Here is a 15,896-nt window from a genome sequence, read left to right on the forward strand (position 1 = left end):
CCCATTGAAGCCACATTTTTCTGTTTTTCCTACAAAAAACAATGCTGGAGATTTAGGTACCTCTAGTTTTTTATACTCCATTATAAGAAGGCATTTCTTCCACATTCTTGATAACCATAGTGCTACTATAAATTAGAAATGCCAGCTTTTAGGGTTAAAGTCTATGAAGAGAAGAAATGTAAGTGGAAGAAAGGCAGCAGGAAGGAAATCAGAGGTAATCAGTGTGAGGTGAGAGCTGGTGTGCTGTGGGGATTAGGAGATGAGGTCACGAAACATAGGTTAGGAACCTGCATCTTAGTACTGAGGTCCAAAAGAGCTATAGATTATTCACTGTGGCACTAATTTGTAAACAATGAAAAAGTGGCAACAAACTGTCAGACAATGCATCAGTTAAGTGTGCTTTATTTACATAATAGTATACAAATATGAAAATACATCTACCAGCATGGACAACCCTCAAAAACAGATTAAGGCCACAGAAGGTAATATATACAGTGTAATTCATATAAAATGTTGAAACACAAGACAATACTTAACACTACAGATATACACACAACACTGAAAGTACAAAATCTACCAGGGGTTTTTCAGAAATGGTTGACTAGGTCTGAAAGAGGGTGAGAATCAAAGCTACATCAGGGAGTTTTGAAACAGTAAAATGCAAACAATCAATGGTGTAGAGCAAGAAATGGCAATCTCTTAACGACAGGGTCTAGCCCAGTCTGGCTTCAAGTCATGATCCTTTTGCCGTACCCCCCCTCAGTTGCTGGGTAGCCTCTCTGCAGTTCATTTTTATGAAATTAAAGAATAGGTATAAAAGCAGCGGTTGAAACCTGTAAGGAAGCCAGGCACCAGTGGCTCCAATAATCCAAGCTACTCAGGAGACTGAGCTCTGAAGATCATAGTTTGAAGTCTTCAGGGGCAAGAAAGTCCATGAGATTCTTATCTCCAATAAACTAGTCAAAAAAAGCTGGAAGTGGTGCCTATGGCTCAAATGGTAGAACCCTAGCCTTGAGGCAAAGAAACTCAAAGACAATGCCCAATGCTAGAGTTCAAACCTTAAGACTGGCAAAAAGAAAGGAAAGGAAGGGAGGAAGGAAAATCGTAAGAATAAGGTTGGTGAGAGACTAGGGCAATAGGAAGTAAGGATCAGTGATAGAATGCAGACTTGTAACACATTAAGAATGGCCATCTTGTACATTTAGACAAAAAAAATTTTTAAAGCTCTTCAGCTTAAGGCTAACACTACCACTTGAGCCACAGCGCCTCTTTGGGTTTTCTGGTGGTTTATTAGAAATAAGTCTCATGGACTTTGCTGCCCAGGCTGGCTTTGAACCTTGATCCTCAGATCGCAGCCTCCTGAGTAGCTAGGATTACAGGTCTGAACCTCCAGCGCCCACGGCTTTTGATCCTTTTAGTGATTTGAAGTTTAAAAGGGTATATATAAGTATACATGTTAAAATTTCTAAATTAATTCTCATTGGCTGATTAAAAATAGTCCTTAATATTCACACATCTAAGATGTCTGACTAAAGAGCTTTTCTAAAAGTCTGTAACTTGTGATTTTGCCAAGCAATCATTGAACAACATACACTTAGGGCTCATAACCAGTCACTTATCAGTCACTGAACCTAAATAACCAGTGATTCTCTAATCATGATCCTACAAATGTATTATCTGAAAACTTACATGCAACAGTGGTGCTAGGCTTGGTGGCACATGCCTGAAATCCCCACCTAGGAGGCTGACACAGGACAATTTTAAGTTTGAGGCTAGCCTGGACTACACAGCAATATCTTGGACAAAAAAAAACCAAGATAAAACAAACCCAATAGCGGCACATAAGGGATCCACAAAACTTTACCTGGGAGTACCATGGATTTTTTTTTTCTATTCAAAAATTACATAAGGAGTTTCAAAAGATTCTCATCTTACAAAGTTCTTTACTATAGTATACTTATCAGCCTATGCCTTTAGGAAAAAATAGGCAGATGAATGTAATTTTGTAAAACACAGCTGTTTTGAAGTAAATAGCACAAGAATTCTAAACAATTAAAAAGTATTGTTTTGAAGACATCTTCATGATTTAGTGTCTTGTTAACAAAATATTCAAATATTCTGTTCTATCCACCTGTGCACTACTTCACAGATTCTCTACGTAAAGCAATAGAAAGACGGGGGTAGAGGATAAATTTAAATAGCATCCAACGTTTTTTGTATTTGCTTCGCACTTTTCTTAGAACATCTCAAATCTTTTTTCTGCTTGAAGATGGGCGAATTCAAGAAACACAAATCTGTAAAAGGATCCCCTCTTCTTAGTTTCCTACAAGGGTTAAAAAGATGTTAATTCCAAGTATCCTGTGTTAACTCATTATAAAGTGTTATCAAAACTACCAGTTTTAGTGTTCTTCCTTTTCTGTATATGCCAGTACTGAAGCTTGAACTCAGGACCTCATGTTTTTGCTTGGCTTTACTGCTCAAGGCTGGTGCTTTACCATTTGATCCATACATCCACACATGGCTTTTAGCTGACTAACGAGATAAAAGTCTCACAGGCTTTCCTATCTGGGCTGGCTTCAGAATGGGATCCTCAGATATCTGCCTTGTAGCTAGGATTACTGGTGTGAGCCATCAATCCCTGGCTGTTTCTTTTAATCAAACTTTAAAGCTTAATCTAGGACTCATCACTCATTTTGGACAGGTCCTCCCCAAACCATATACTTACGAAGCTAATGTTGGTTCCTTGTAGCTCACCATGGTGGCACACCTGCGCTTAGGAAGAGGTTGTGCTGTGCTTTCTGTATTCCGTTTTGGAGAAAGAGAAAGTCTCCTGGTTTTGACTACAGGATGTAAGGGGACATTGGTGATCTCCTTCAGGCTACAGCGGGGTGTCTGCGGAGCCTCTGGAGGTTCACCTACAAAAAATGACTGTTATCAAGTAGTTCCAAGAAAAAAAACCACAGGAATAAAATTATAATTATATAATCTAAATATAAACAATCTGGCACTTTACATTTTGTGAAGGAAAAAATGTTTCCCTTTTTATCTTGCCTCCCCCCCCCCACACACACACAATTATAAAGGTGGTATACAGAAAGGTTACAGTTAACAAGTCAGGTAAAGAGTACATTTCTTTTTGGACAATGCTACCCCTTCCTTCATTCTCTCCCACTTTTTCCCTCCCGTCTCCACCCACAAGATGTACAGTTCATTTTCCATAGAGTGTCTAGTGAGTACCACTGCTACATTTTTTACCCTTTGTCCTCCATTTCTGTGCCTCCTCACCCTACCTCCTTATTCTTCCAAAGACAGATAACACAGAAAAAAACCTCCAGCTGGGAATGCTTACTTAGCATGCATGAAGCCCTGGGTTTGATTCCTCAGTACCACATAATCAGAAAAGGCCAGAAGTGGCGCTGTGGGTCAAGTGCTAGACTGTTAGTCTTGAGCAAAAGAAGCTCAGTGCTCAGGCCCTAAGTTCAAACCCCAGGACTGATAAAAAAAAAACAAAAAACAAACCCTCATTTTCATTTCCTGGAATAAATTTAGATAAATATTTTATAAGACCAGCAGCACGTAGGCATTGCACCTTTGTGTTACAGAATTTAGAATTATACATTTGAAATAGATACAAAATCTGCCATTTCATAGGTTTTTAGAACTTTCTCCTCTAGGCACTGGTAGCCCATGCCTGTAATCCTAGCTGCTCAGGAGGCTGAGATCTGAGGATCAAGGTTCAAAGAGAGGTGGGGCAGGAAGGTCTCTAAGATTCTTATCTTCAGTTAACCACACACACACACACACACACACACACACACACACACACACTGAAAGTGGAATTGTAGCACACACACACACACACACACACACACTCTGAAAGTGGAATTGTAGCACATACACACACACAACCACACACACACACACACACACACAAGCTGAAAGTGGAATTGTAGCTCAGGTTGCAGAGTTCTAGCCTTGAGCACAAAAGCTCAGGGACAGTGCCCAAGCCCTGACTTCAAGCTCCACAACTGGCGCCTCCTCTACCCCCATACAAAAAAACCTTTCCCATTTTTTGCATCTCTTTCAAGCTAGATAAGTTTGAAATATTAATATGTTAGTAAATTATGACTGTGAGATGACTGTATACTAAGATGCCACATGCTGCAGTGTGAACTGAGTTTCAGATTGTGCTTTTCTGTCACCATAACACACTACATTAATTACCCCAACTTTTAGTATATTTTCTAAGCAACACTATCAGATAAGTTGGTATATTTTAGAACAATGCTTGCCAAACGTTAATGTGTTTAATAAACCCACAGAGACACTCATTCTTACTCAAGGGGTATGGCCCATGATTTAAAACAATTGATGCTTGTATTCTCTCTTTTAGAAAAAAAATTTTTTTTTTCCTTTCAAAACTTAAGATAGCTACCAGGTGGCTCAGGTGGTAGAGTGCTTACCTAGCAAGTACAAGGCAGAGTTCAAACCATACTACCACCAAAACCAAACAAAACTTAGATGTTTTCACATGTATACAAAGATGATAGTAATAGTATAATTAACCCCAAGTACTCAGCTTCAAAAGTTTTTCAACATTTGATCAATCTTGTTTAATTTATTCTATAATTATTGCATATCTTTTGTATGAACTCAGGGCCTAGATGCTATCCCTTAATTTCTTCTGCTCAAATCTGGTGCTCTACTTCTGCTTTTTTGGTGTTAAGTTGGAGATAGGAGTCCCATGGACTTTCCTTTCTGGGCTGCCTTCAAACTGAAATCCTTAGGTCTTACCCTCCTAAGCAGTTAGGATTACAGACATGAGCCATCAGTGCCCGCTGACAATAATTTTTAAATAAATCATATAACCTGACTACATACGAACTAAAATTCCCAAGTGAACACCTGTGTGGGCAGGTGCAGGCTGCACTACCAACAGATGACCCATGTCTTTTCCTGCCAACCTAGATTTATTGGTCTGATTAGCCCACCTTCATTAACTAGAAAATTATTTAAAATCATGGTCTCTTTCAAATGAAGTACAAAGCAAAGCCATTCAAATGACAAGTCACTAGATTTAAGTTTATAATTTCATTTTCAAGGGAACGTCTCACATGAATGCACAAAAGATCTTTTTATTTGACAGCTCCACAAAGAAGCTTGCTTGCCTCCTCTCAGCTTTTGAGAAGTCTCATTTACTGACAGTAAAAATTATGACTTGTTCATGACAAGGAGCAGACAAGTCATAATTGTTAAAGAAGATTTACATTTGCTTGAATTAGGTCAGAACAACAACACAACTTGGATTTCTACTCTGCCCCCATTATTTAATCAGACTACAACTTCCTCCCAAAGAGAGGCAGATGGGAAGTATCATAACCTCCCACAGAGAGGCAGATGATAAGTACAGTAAAAGCACTGAGAGTGATCACTTATCAAAAACATTGAAGATGGAGAGAAAGAACAGCATCCATCACTTACTAGTAGGAGTTGTTGGCTGAGAACCTTCCTTGTCTTCTTTATCCATGTACTTCAGTGCTCTTTTAGACCGAGGCCTGGTGACTGGTCTGTCCGGTTGGCTGTCCGGGTTTGAGGTGTACTTGCAAGGGGGTAGACAGAGGTCATCAGAGTCATTTTCTGAAACACTAGTTTCACAATTGCTTGCTTCGGATGGACTGCTACTTTCTTCTTTAGTAGAATCACTGTTCATTTTTTGACGGAAAGGAGTGAGGGGAACACCCTCTTCCAAATTAAAATTGTAAGCATCATTGGAACTGACAGCATCGTCCATATTTTTTTTGCAAACACTTTGCTTATTTCCACTTTGGTTTCCTTTATTCTTTGATTTAGATTCTGACCTTCTTTGGGCTTTTCTTTTTTTTTCTCTTTTTCATTGTGTGTTGTTAGAATTACTTTTAATTTGTTCAGGTTTAGGGTCCAAAATGATTTCTTTTGTTTTGGTAAAGTTTCTTGGGTGAATTGGCCTTGGTGACTTGTTAATTTGATCTTTATTCCACTGACAAAACTTTCCTTGTGTATTTTCAAGTATGCACACGTTTACTGTTGGGTCTATGTATTTAACACTTTCCAGTTCAACAGATGGCCCTGTAAAATGACTGGTTTCAAAATCCTCCAAGGGACTACATTCACTTAAACTATGAAAGTCTTTTCTTAAATGGCGACGGAGAGATACTGTCCTGGGTAAGACATCATCAGAACATTTAGCATCACTTGTACCCAAATCACATCCAAGTGCATCTTGAGAAAAAGTAGGTATTTGCTCTAAGAGTTAAAAAAACAAATAAGAGAAAATTTTAGGTTTTGGAAATGTGAACTTCAAATCCTAAATTTAAAGTTGTAGAAAAGTCATTCTATTAATTTTTTCTACATTTACAATAAGCAAACAAAATTGGGAAAATGTAATATGACCATTATTTGCCACTAAGCAACTGATGGTTTGTATTTAACCTGTGAGAAAATATCATGTACTTTTAAAAACTAGTCTAAGATGAGGTTATACATGCTCTAGGTCCAAGGTTTAAAGGAAAATGAATGATCTCCATAATCTATGAACAGAGAAGGAGAGGAAAAGAGCTTCATATTCCAAAGTGGGAAAAAATATACCAAGAAAGTATAAGCTAAGTTGTTCTATGAAAAGTAAGATGTGGATAATTGGAAGGCCACGAAAATATGGAAAAAAAGGGTATTCATCTGTTTTTGCTTATTCTAAAACTATTTCTTCCTTTTCTTTTTTTGGAGGGGGTAAATGACAGCAAAGAAAAAGATTTGGAAAGCTAGCAACATGTCTCCCTGCCCCCCAGGTGGAGCTAATGTCAATGAACGGCCATCTGAGGGGACTCATCTTTATAGGGAAAGAAAAAAAGAACAGAGGGCAGTGAGCAGGAAAGAACTGATGACCAGATTGCCAGACGCTACTGCGTGGCCTGATGTGGAGGCTGTCTTAGTTCACTTGTCTTGGTGTCTTCAGTGGTTTTGGAGGCCAGAGCAAGGAGTCTTTGCTGGTGGAGACACTGTAGTCAGAGACAGTCCTGGTAAGGGGGCCAATCTATCCCTCTTCAAAGCTCAGTGTAAGTAGAGGGGGATTGATAATAATCTGGACACATCAATTTCAAAGTAGAAAGGTATGGCTTCAGAGTTGAGTTAAAACCCTACCTCTCACCATCTGGATTACTTTTTGTATAATACTTTACTTTTTTGAAACTGTATAACATGGAGCCAGATGTAGCTTTATTCCTAGCATTTGTGGAGTCTGGGTAGGATAATGTATGTAAAGTGTACAGCCCAGAGCTTAGCATATAGTAGGGCTTAGTAAACTCCAGCCATAGCAATTGACTGGGCTTTTGACTGCAGATTTGGCACAATGGCTTTATTTATTTATTTTTTTTGGTCAGTTGTACTCAGGGGATAGGTGCTGTCCCTGAGCTTTTTTGATCAAGGCTAGTGCTCTACCACTTCGAGCCACAGTTCCACTTCCTGTTTTGAGGTGGTTAACTGAAGATAAGAATCTCACAAACTTTCCTGCCTGGGCTGGCTTTGAACTTCGATCCTAATATCTGTCTCCTGAGTAGCTAGGATTATAGGTGTGAGCCACCAGCCCCTGGCTATTTTTCTTTTTTTTTTTTGAGATAGTATCTCATTTTATATACATCTAGTCCAGGCTGGCCTCAAACTCCAGGTTTTCTTGCTGCTAGTTATTTTTTGGTCATGGGACTTGAACTCTGGGCCTGGGCTCTGTCTGAGCTATTCAGCTCAAGGTTAGTGTTCTACCACTTAAGCCACAGCACCACTTCTGGTTTTCTGGTGGTTAACTGGAGGTAAGAGTCTTATGGACTTTACTGCCCAGGCTGGCTTTGAACCACGATCCTCAGATCTCATCCTCCTGTGTAGCTAGGATTATAGGCATGAGCTACTGGCACTGGCTTTCCTGACTCTATTTCTTAAGTGATGGGACTTACACCAACACTTGACTTTATATATATATACATATATATATATATATATATATATATATATATATTTTTTTTTTTGCCTGTCACTGAGGTTTCATATTCAACACTAGCTCTCTACCATTTGAACCACAGCTCCACTTCTGCCTTTTTGGTGGTTTACTGGAGATCAAAGTCTCACAGTCTGGCTTACTTCACTTAATATAATTTGTTCCAAGTCTTTCCATTTCCTAACAAATGGGGCGGTGTCATTCTTTCTGATGGAGGCATAGAATTCATATGTGTGTGTGTTTGTGTGTGTTTGATATATATATATATATATCACATTTTCTTGATCCATTCATCTACTGAGGGGCATCTGGGTAGAGGGGAAGGGAAATAATAAAATGCTAAAATAAGGATTCAGGATAACCCATTGTAACGAGATGTACAAGACACTGAAAACAAACTATACAACTTTGTAGGGGGTTAGGAAGTTGGGGAGGAATAGAATGGTAGAGGAAAAACAAAGGAGGGAGTAACAATGCTTGATAGGAAATGGACTCATTACCTTGCTCATGTAACCCCTCTGTACAGTATCTTTACAATAAAATATATATTAAAAAAAAAAGTTTCAGATTTTCCTGCCAGGGCTGACTCTGAACCATGATCCTTAGCTCTTAGTTACTTGAGTAGCTGAGATTACAAGTATTAGCCACCAGTGCTCGGCTACATGGATTTATTTTAAACCTGTATTATTTTATGTAAAAGAAATAGATTTGCTTTGAGCAGAATACCAGATGAAGAGATTTAAAATTTAAATTAAGGGCTGGGAAGGTGGCTCAGTGGTAGAGTGCTTGCCTTGCAAGCATGAGGCCCTGGGTTCGATTCCTCAGCACCAGATAAGCAGAAAAATAAAAAAGCCGGAAGTGGCACTGTGGCTCAAGTGGTAGAGCGCTAGCCTTGAGCTGAAGAGCTGAGGGACAGTGCCCCAGCCCAGAGTTCAGGCCCACGACTGGAACCCCCCGCCAAAAAAAAAATTTTTTTTTAAATTAAAAAAAGAGAAATTAGGCTATTTTTTCTTCAAAGCTTGTGCTCCTAATATTTTTAGATTTTTCTTGGATTACCTTCTACTTCGAATGACTCCTTGTGTCCTGGAAGGTCAATTTCTTGAGGAGGAACTTGCCTTAGAAAATGAAAATTAAAAATTAATTTAGCAATTATAAAAGAGAGCCAAAATTTAATATTTTCTAAAATTACATTTTCTCCTTTCCTTAGTATTATTTCATAATTGCATTCCAAACTAATACACATCTGTTCTCCATCAAAGGAAACCAAAACCATTTATAGCAATTATATGGTGACTTATTTGTTACAACTGACATTCAGATCCCATTAGAGAGCTGGAAAGTTCCCCCTGAAAACATGCCATCATTCAATTTCATTTACTGGAAACAACACCCAACTTATACACACACACACACACACACACACACACACACACACACACGCACACACGTTTGTGTGCGTGTGTGTATAATTTTTTCTTTTAATGCTGCTTGGTTGCTCAACTATTTAGGACATGGTTTATCATAGGCTCTACTGTGATTTGTTCGTGAAAATGCTTTAATGGTTTCAACTACTGAACTCTTCTGTAACTGTTTAACATTCACTCTCTTTAAAAACAAAATCAGTCTTAGATTAATGAAGCAATTTTTTTAAATATTCAAAACCTATTACAGGAAGCTTAATTCTACTCATAACTTCATTCTTTGTAGAGAATTTCCCACTCTAGCTTATGGGTTAGAAATTGTCTCTGTCAGTACTTGGTGAGGAGAGGGGAGGGAGTTAAAAGCAACAAAGGCAATTGTCTATAGCAACAGTCCTCCTGGGAGCAAGTATGCTTTCTAGGAGATTATCTGCCAATATTTGGAATCATTCTCTACATGGGGCAGGACCATGTTGCTGGTACTGTCAGTAACTAATATACCCCATAATGCTTAGAAACCTGGGCCACATGGTAAGAGTAAGTAATCCTGGGCTGCGTTGAGAGCAATGTTGCATGTTTTTCTTTTGTGTGTGTTTTTTTTAAACAGGCTCTTGCTATGAAACTCAGGCTGTCTTTGAACTTGAAATCCTTCTAGCCTCTACCTCGTTAAGTGTTGGGATTATTGGCCTGGCTTAAAGTTCCATATTATAATTCAATTTGGGTTTCAATGAGTTAAACTAATCTCAGCAATTCATAACAACCATAAAAGACACTTGATCCAAGAGAAAAGGGTACGTGGGCGGCGGGGGGGGGGGGTCAGATAGAAAAAGGACTTGGATCAATGAGACAGTGTGACGGATATGTTAAAGGTGATGCTTTATTATTATTATTATTTGTTGGTTGTGGGCCTGAACTCAGGGCCTGGGCACTGTCCGTCAGCTCTTCAGCTCAAGGCTAGTGCTCTACCACTGAGCCACCTTCTCAGCCCCAAAGGTGATGTTTTATTATACAGTTTTTCCTAAATCAGACTACTAGTATTATTTGCTGGTCCTTGGGCTTGAACTCAGGGCCTGGGCATTGTCCCTGAGCTTAATTTGCTCATGACTAGTGCTCTATCACCTGAGCCAGCTCCACTTCTGGCTTTTTTGGTAATTTATTAGAAGTAAGTCTCATGGACTTTCCTGCCCTGCCTGGCTTTGAATTGTGAGTCTCAGATCTCATCCTCCTAAGTAGCTAGGATTGCAGATGTGAGCCATCAAAGCCTGGTTGAACCAGATTATTTTTAAGATTGGAAATTTTCATTTTAATGATTGCTTCTTAGAATAAAAACAGTACATATAAGGGAAAAATGACTAAAGGAAAATTAGTTTTAAAATATTTCTGAGTTAGGTCCAATGGTATCCATCTAAGCTACTGAGGGAATTAAAAAAAAAAAAAAAAAGACCATGGGGACAGGCTAGACAGGGCAAAAGTGAGACCCTATCTGAAAAGAAACTAAAGCAAAAAGGGCAGGAGCATGGCTCAAGTGGTAGAATACTTACCCAGCAAGAGCAAGGCCCAAAGTTCAAACAATAGTATGCAAAAAAAAGTGAATAAAGTAAATAACAAATAAAAGTAAAAGCTGTGAGCATGCACAGTGGTGTATGCCTGTAATTCTAGCACTTAAAAGGTAGAGGAATACTTGTGAGACTTTGTTTTAGAACACAAGAAAATGAACAAATGAACATACAAGATCTAGTGAAGCTGGGCGCCAGTGGCTCATGCCTGTAATCTTAGTTATTCAGGAGGCTGAGATCTGAGATCAAGGTTCAAAGCCAGCCTGGGCAAACAAAGTCCACGAGACTCTTATCTCCAATTAACCACCAGAAAAACCAGATGTGGCAGTGTGGCTCAAGTGGTAGAGCACTTGTCTTGATCTGAATAGCTCTGGGACAGTGCCCAGGCCCAGAGTTCAAGCCCCAAACTGACAAAAACAAAACAAAAAAATAGATCTAGTGAAGCTTCTGTCACCTGGACATTGAAGAGGTAACTAAATATAAGACAAAGAAAGCTCACATTTGGCTATACAGAATTTTAACACATCAAATTTTCTTACATACATTCTAGATATAGCATCAGACTCCATGATACAAACTTTCTTTTGTAAATGGATCACAAAATTAAATCTTTCTCAGTATGTATAACCATACTAATAAATTTGATACTAACCGTAAATCCTTCACTGATAAATCACAGGAACTGCTGTCACCACTGGAGTCCATTTTAGAGGGAGATATCTCCTGGTTCTGTTATGGTATTAAAACAGAAGGAAACAATTAACTGTGTACTATTGTACAAGTGTGTAAAAACACAGTTATAAATGTGCATTACTGAACAAATGAACTCTTTCACCATATCTACTTACTAACAGTCCATTATAGTATCAAGCAGTTTAGGAATTGGGACTAGGACAGATGAGAAGTAATCAAACCCTATCCTCCTAAAGCTTTCATTCTAGGCTTGATATATATAATAAATATAATGGGGCTGGGAAGGTGGCTCAGTGGTAGAGCGCTTGCCTTGCATGCATGAGGCCCTGGGTTCGATTCCTCAGCACCACATAAGCACAAAGAAAAAAGCCGGAAGTGGCACTGTGGCTCAAGTGGTAGAGCGCTAGCCTTGAGCTGAAGAGCTGAGGGACAGCGCCCAGGCCCAGAGTTCAGGCCCCACGACCGGACCAAAAGAATTATGGAGAGGAAAAAACATATACAATATGTTTGGGAAAGAAAAAAATGGGATTGTGTTTTGTACAAACTATGCTTGAGAAGCTTTCCAACTATTTAAGTGGAGATATATAGTAGCAGTTCTCCGTGTGTGTGTGCATAGGTTTTGAGTTATGGACTTGAAAGTTACCAGTAGATGGCATATGAGAGTAGAGCAATTGGCATTTAAAAATTAGCCACCAGCAAGGAGACTGACTGAGAGCAGTAAAGTAGAAAGCTAGCAGGGGGCTTATGCCAAGAAAGACAAGAGATACAAAGTTTCAGATGAAGAGTGTTCTGTTGCATACTACTGCATGTGTGCATGGTCACTAACGTGACTAGAGTGTGGAAATGTGGAGGTTCTGTTGATGTTGATATAGAATGGTAGCAGTAGAAGCCCTACATAAATCAGTGATTTGAAATGAGAATGGAATTAACAGTGCATGTATTTTTTCTGTTGTTTTGTTTTTTAAATTCTTCTCTGAACAAAAATAAAAATGAGGAGATATGACGGGGAGAAGTTTTATTTGCCTTTCCTTTAAAGGAGGATATAGTGAAGACATAAATTTCTAGAAATGTGATGCACAAGGAGAGGGGGCTGGCTTTCAATAGAAGCCACTGTAGCAAAGGGAGATGGAAGACACGTACAGAGACAGAAACAGAAATAAGAAGAGAGTTTCAGTGTGACTCCTAAGAAGGCATTTGAATTTCATTCAACTGGTTTTTGAAGCTTGATGACCATGTACAATATTGACTTTAATATTGGCTAACACTGTTCTTCAGAAATTAGAAAATGGTATTATTCTTCAAGATAAATAGAGGAAGAATATTCATACAGCAATATTATTTAAATGATTATTATTATTAGAAAATATTGGTAAGCTAATTTCTGATAGGCAAGAGAAACATTCTTACTCATCACTGCTAAGTTGACTTGAACACTAAAGTACAAGTTTAGAATGATGGTTCGGAATGTGTGACAAATACAGTAAGAACATGACAGAAAATAAACCATTGTTTCAAATGCCAAGAATATAACGGCTCAGTATATAATATTGTATTTTAAGGAGTTCTAAAAAGTTGATAAATGTTTTTTTGGTCGGTCGTGGGCCTGAACTCTGGGCCTGGCCACTGTCCCCCAGCTCTTCAGTTCAAGGCTAGTGCTCTACCACTTGAGCCACAGTGCCACTTCTGGCTTTTTCACTTATGTAATGCTGAGGAATCAAACCCAGGCCTTATGCAAGCTTGGCAAACACTCTACCACTGAGCCACCTTCCCAGTCCAAAAGTTGATAAATCTTAAAGAATCTATAATTATGGAATTTTCTCCTCATTGTTTTGTGGTATTATTGAGTATTCAATCTATACTATTCCATTTGATTTCAGCAAAAACTAGAAAGTAAGCAGGAGGATTCATGTATTTGGTGAGCTATTTTACCACCTACAACTGACTGAATAAAGAAAAATTAAAGATTACACATTGAAGAAAATTTAAATAACGCTTATACAAATGTGAAATCAATCTGTGTATTGTTTTTATATCACATAAAGCGTAAGTACATATATACATGCATATATTATATAATTTATATCACATACTTAAAATAAGGAATCATAAGCTCTTTTATTGACTTTTATCATCACAGCAGTGACTTGAGTTCCTTTCTCAAGCTTGCCCCACAACAGGCTTTTTTAGCTGGTCAGCTGGAATAAGTACCAATGCAATGGAATTTGCTGGCACTGCAAAAACCTGGCTGCTGGGGAGAACATCAACTGTACTGTTGACACTTGACATGCTTCTCTTTTACTCTGCCCTGTGTACTTTCTCAGGCAGTGACTTCTGGGAAAAGGGAAGCAGGAACTAGCTCATCATTACTCTTCTCAGGATTAACCAACAAAAAGACATAAAAAAATATATCCTAAGACAAACTTTGTCCATGTTTGTTGTCTTTTGGCTAGCAGTTCCATATTTGAACCTCTTCTTTATAATCTTGGACACAAATAGAATCAAATAAAAAAATATGGCTACTAAAATGTTCAGAAGGTTTCTTACCTGGAATTTAAGATGTATTCTTACCTATTTAGCTATTTGATATTTCACTTCAATACTCCTGTTCCGGGGAGATATACTGTACACACAGTAGTTCTTACAAAACTCCACTAGATAATAAACTACATAGAAAAGTTCACATAAAAATGAAGATAACCTTGATGAAACTTTTGGACTAGTGTCCCTCAACTATCAGCTTCGACCTTTAGTTGTTGCCTAGTTGTTTGAAACATTCAAAGAGGACCAGGAGTAGCAAAACAGTATTTCTTCTGCACATGGCTTTGCTACCTACTTGAAGAAGCAAGTCAGGCAGGTATAAGCCTCAAAATCATCTACATGCTTGAAATATCCTTACTGGCAACACATCTGTGCCACAGCATAGGTCTACTACTAAAAAAGACGTCAGATATTAACTTAAAAATAAGTGAATTTGCTGGGTGCTGGTGTTTCACATTTGTAATCCTAGCTACTCAAGAGGGTAAGATCTGAGGATCAAGGTTTGAAGCCAGCTTGAGCAGGAAAGTCCCTGAGACTCTTATCTCCAACGAATTACCAAAAACGCAGGAAATCCAGGTGGCTTAAGTGGTAGAGGACAGTCTTGAGCACAAAAAGCTTAGGGACAGCACCCAGGCCCCAAGTTCAAGCCTCAGGACTGGCACAAACAAACAAAGATCTAAAGTGCTTATTATAGGGTATTTTTTTTCAATATTTGCAATAAAAATACCTGAACTGTTTCTTTTGTTTGTTGGGAAGTGAGCTTTTCTTTCAATGCATACAGTTGGCACATGAGGTAGTAGCATTCTTTTCTTAGCTGTAGTATCACTTCTTCGGCTTCTCGTACTTTGAATTTTTCATTTTGCAAAGCTACAACTAACATTCTATTGTTGTCCTGGTAATTCTTCAGCAATGTAGAAGTGTTGTCTAGAAGAAGATAAATGAGAATGGTTAGTTATTAACTCTAAACTTAAAAAGTGATGTAACAGGATAATATCAGAACCTCTTACTGATTACTTGGCAGGGTGCAGCTATGAAGGACTTGTGTCTGCCGATCTCTGACAAGTTTTTGTTCCTTTTCTCTTTCATTCGCTTCTTTATGTTTTCAAGACTATCCTGAAAAGACTTTTTCTGGCATCTTTCTTTGGCCATCTTTTACCTACAAATCTAAAAGAGTAAAGAATAATTGTTCTCAGAGATATTTTCAAACACCAAACTCAAGTTTGAACACACAGGTTGCTCATAAATAGGCTGAAGTAGAGATTAACTGTAGAATTACTCAAAGTACCTTAGCTAGGTAATCTGGTCACAGCTTCGATGTTGCAGCTTTAAAAGCTCACTAGTAATAGGATGCTATAGCCTCTGCATGTAATCCCAGCTACTCCAGAGGACAAGGCAGGGGGATCATGGGTTTGAGGCCAGCTTGGGCAACACAGTGACATCCCACCTCAAAAAAACCCCAGAAACCATGTTAGAATTGAGTACATACACATAAAAAAACTATAAAATCTCAATATTTTTTGACATAATCTTATTTTCCTCCACTATTTTATAGGAAAGATTTATTTTGTCAGTCATGGGGTTTGAACTCAGGGTCTGGGAATTGTCCTTGAGCTCTTTTGCTCAAGGCTAGTGCTCTATGACTTAGAGCCACAGCTCCACTTCCAGTTTTTCTTT

General features: G+C 38.4%; 1 pseudogene; it reads right to left on the minus strand.

Moving 5' to 3' along the window:
• Positions 1 to 1,998: 1,998 nt before the first annotated feature.
• On the minus strand, positions 1,999 to 15,371 carry LOC122121917 (annotated as a pseudogene).
• Positions 15,372 to 15,896: the final 525 nt, after the last annotated feature.

Source organism: Dipodomys spectabilis, unplaced genomic scaffold (genome assembly GCF_019054845.1).
Source record: "Dipodomys spectabilis isolate Male_0828 unplaced genomic scaffold, ASM1905484v1 ptg000198l, whole genome shotgun sequence".
NCBI lineage: Eukaryota > Metazoa > Chordata > Mammalia > Rodentia > Heteromyidae > Dipodomys > Dipodomys spectabilis.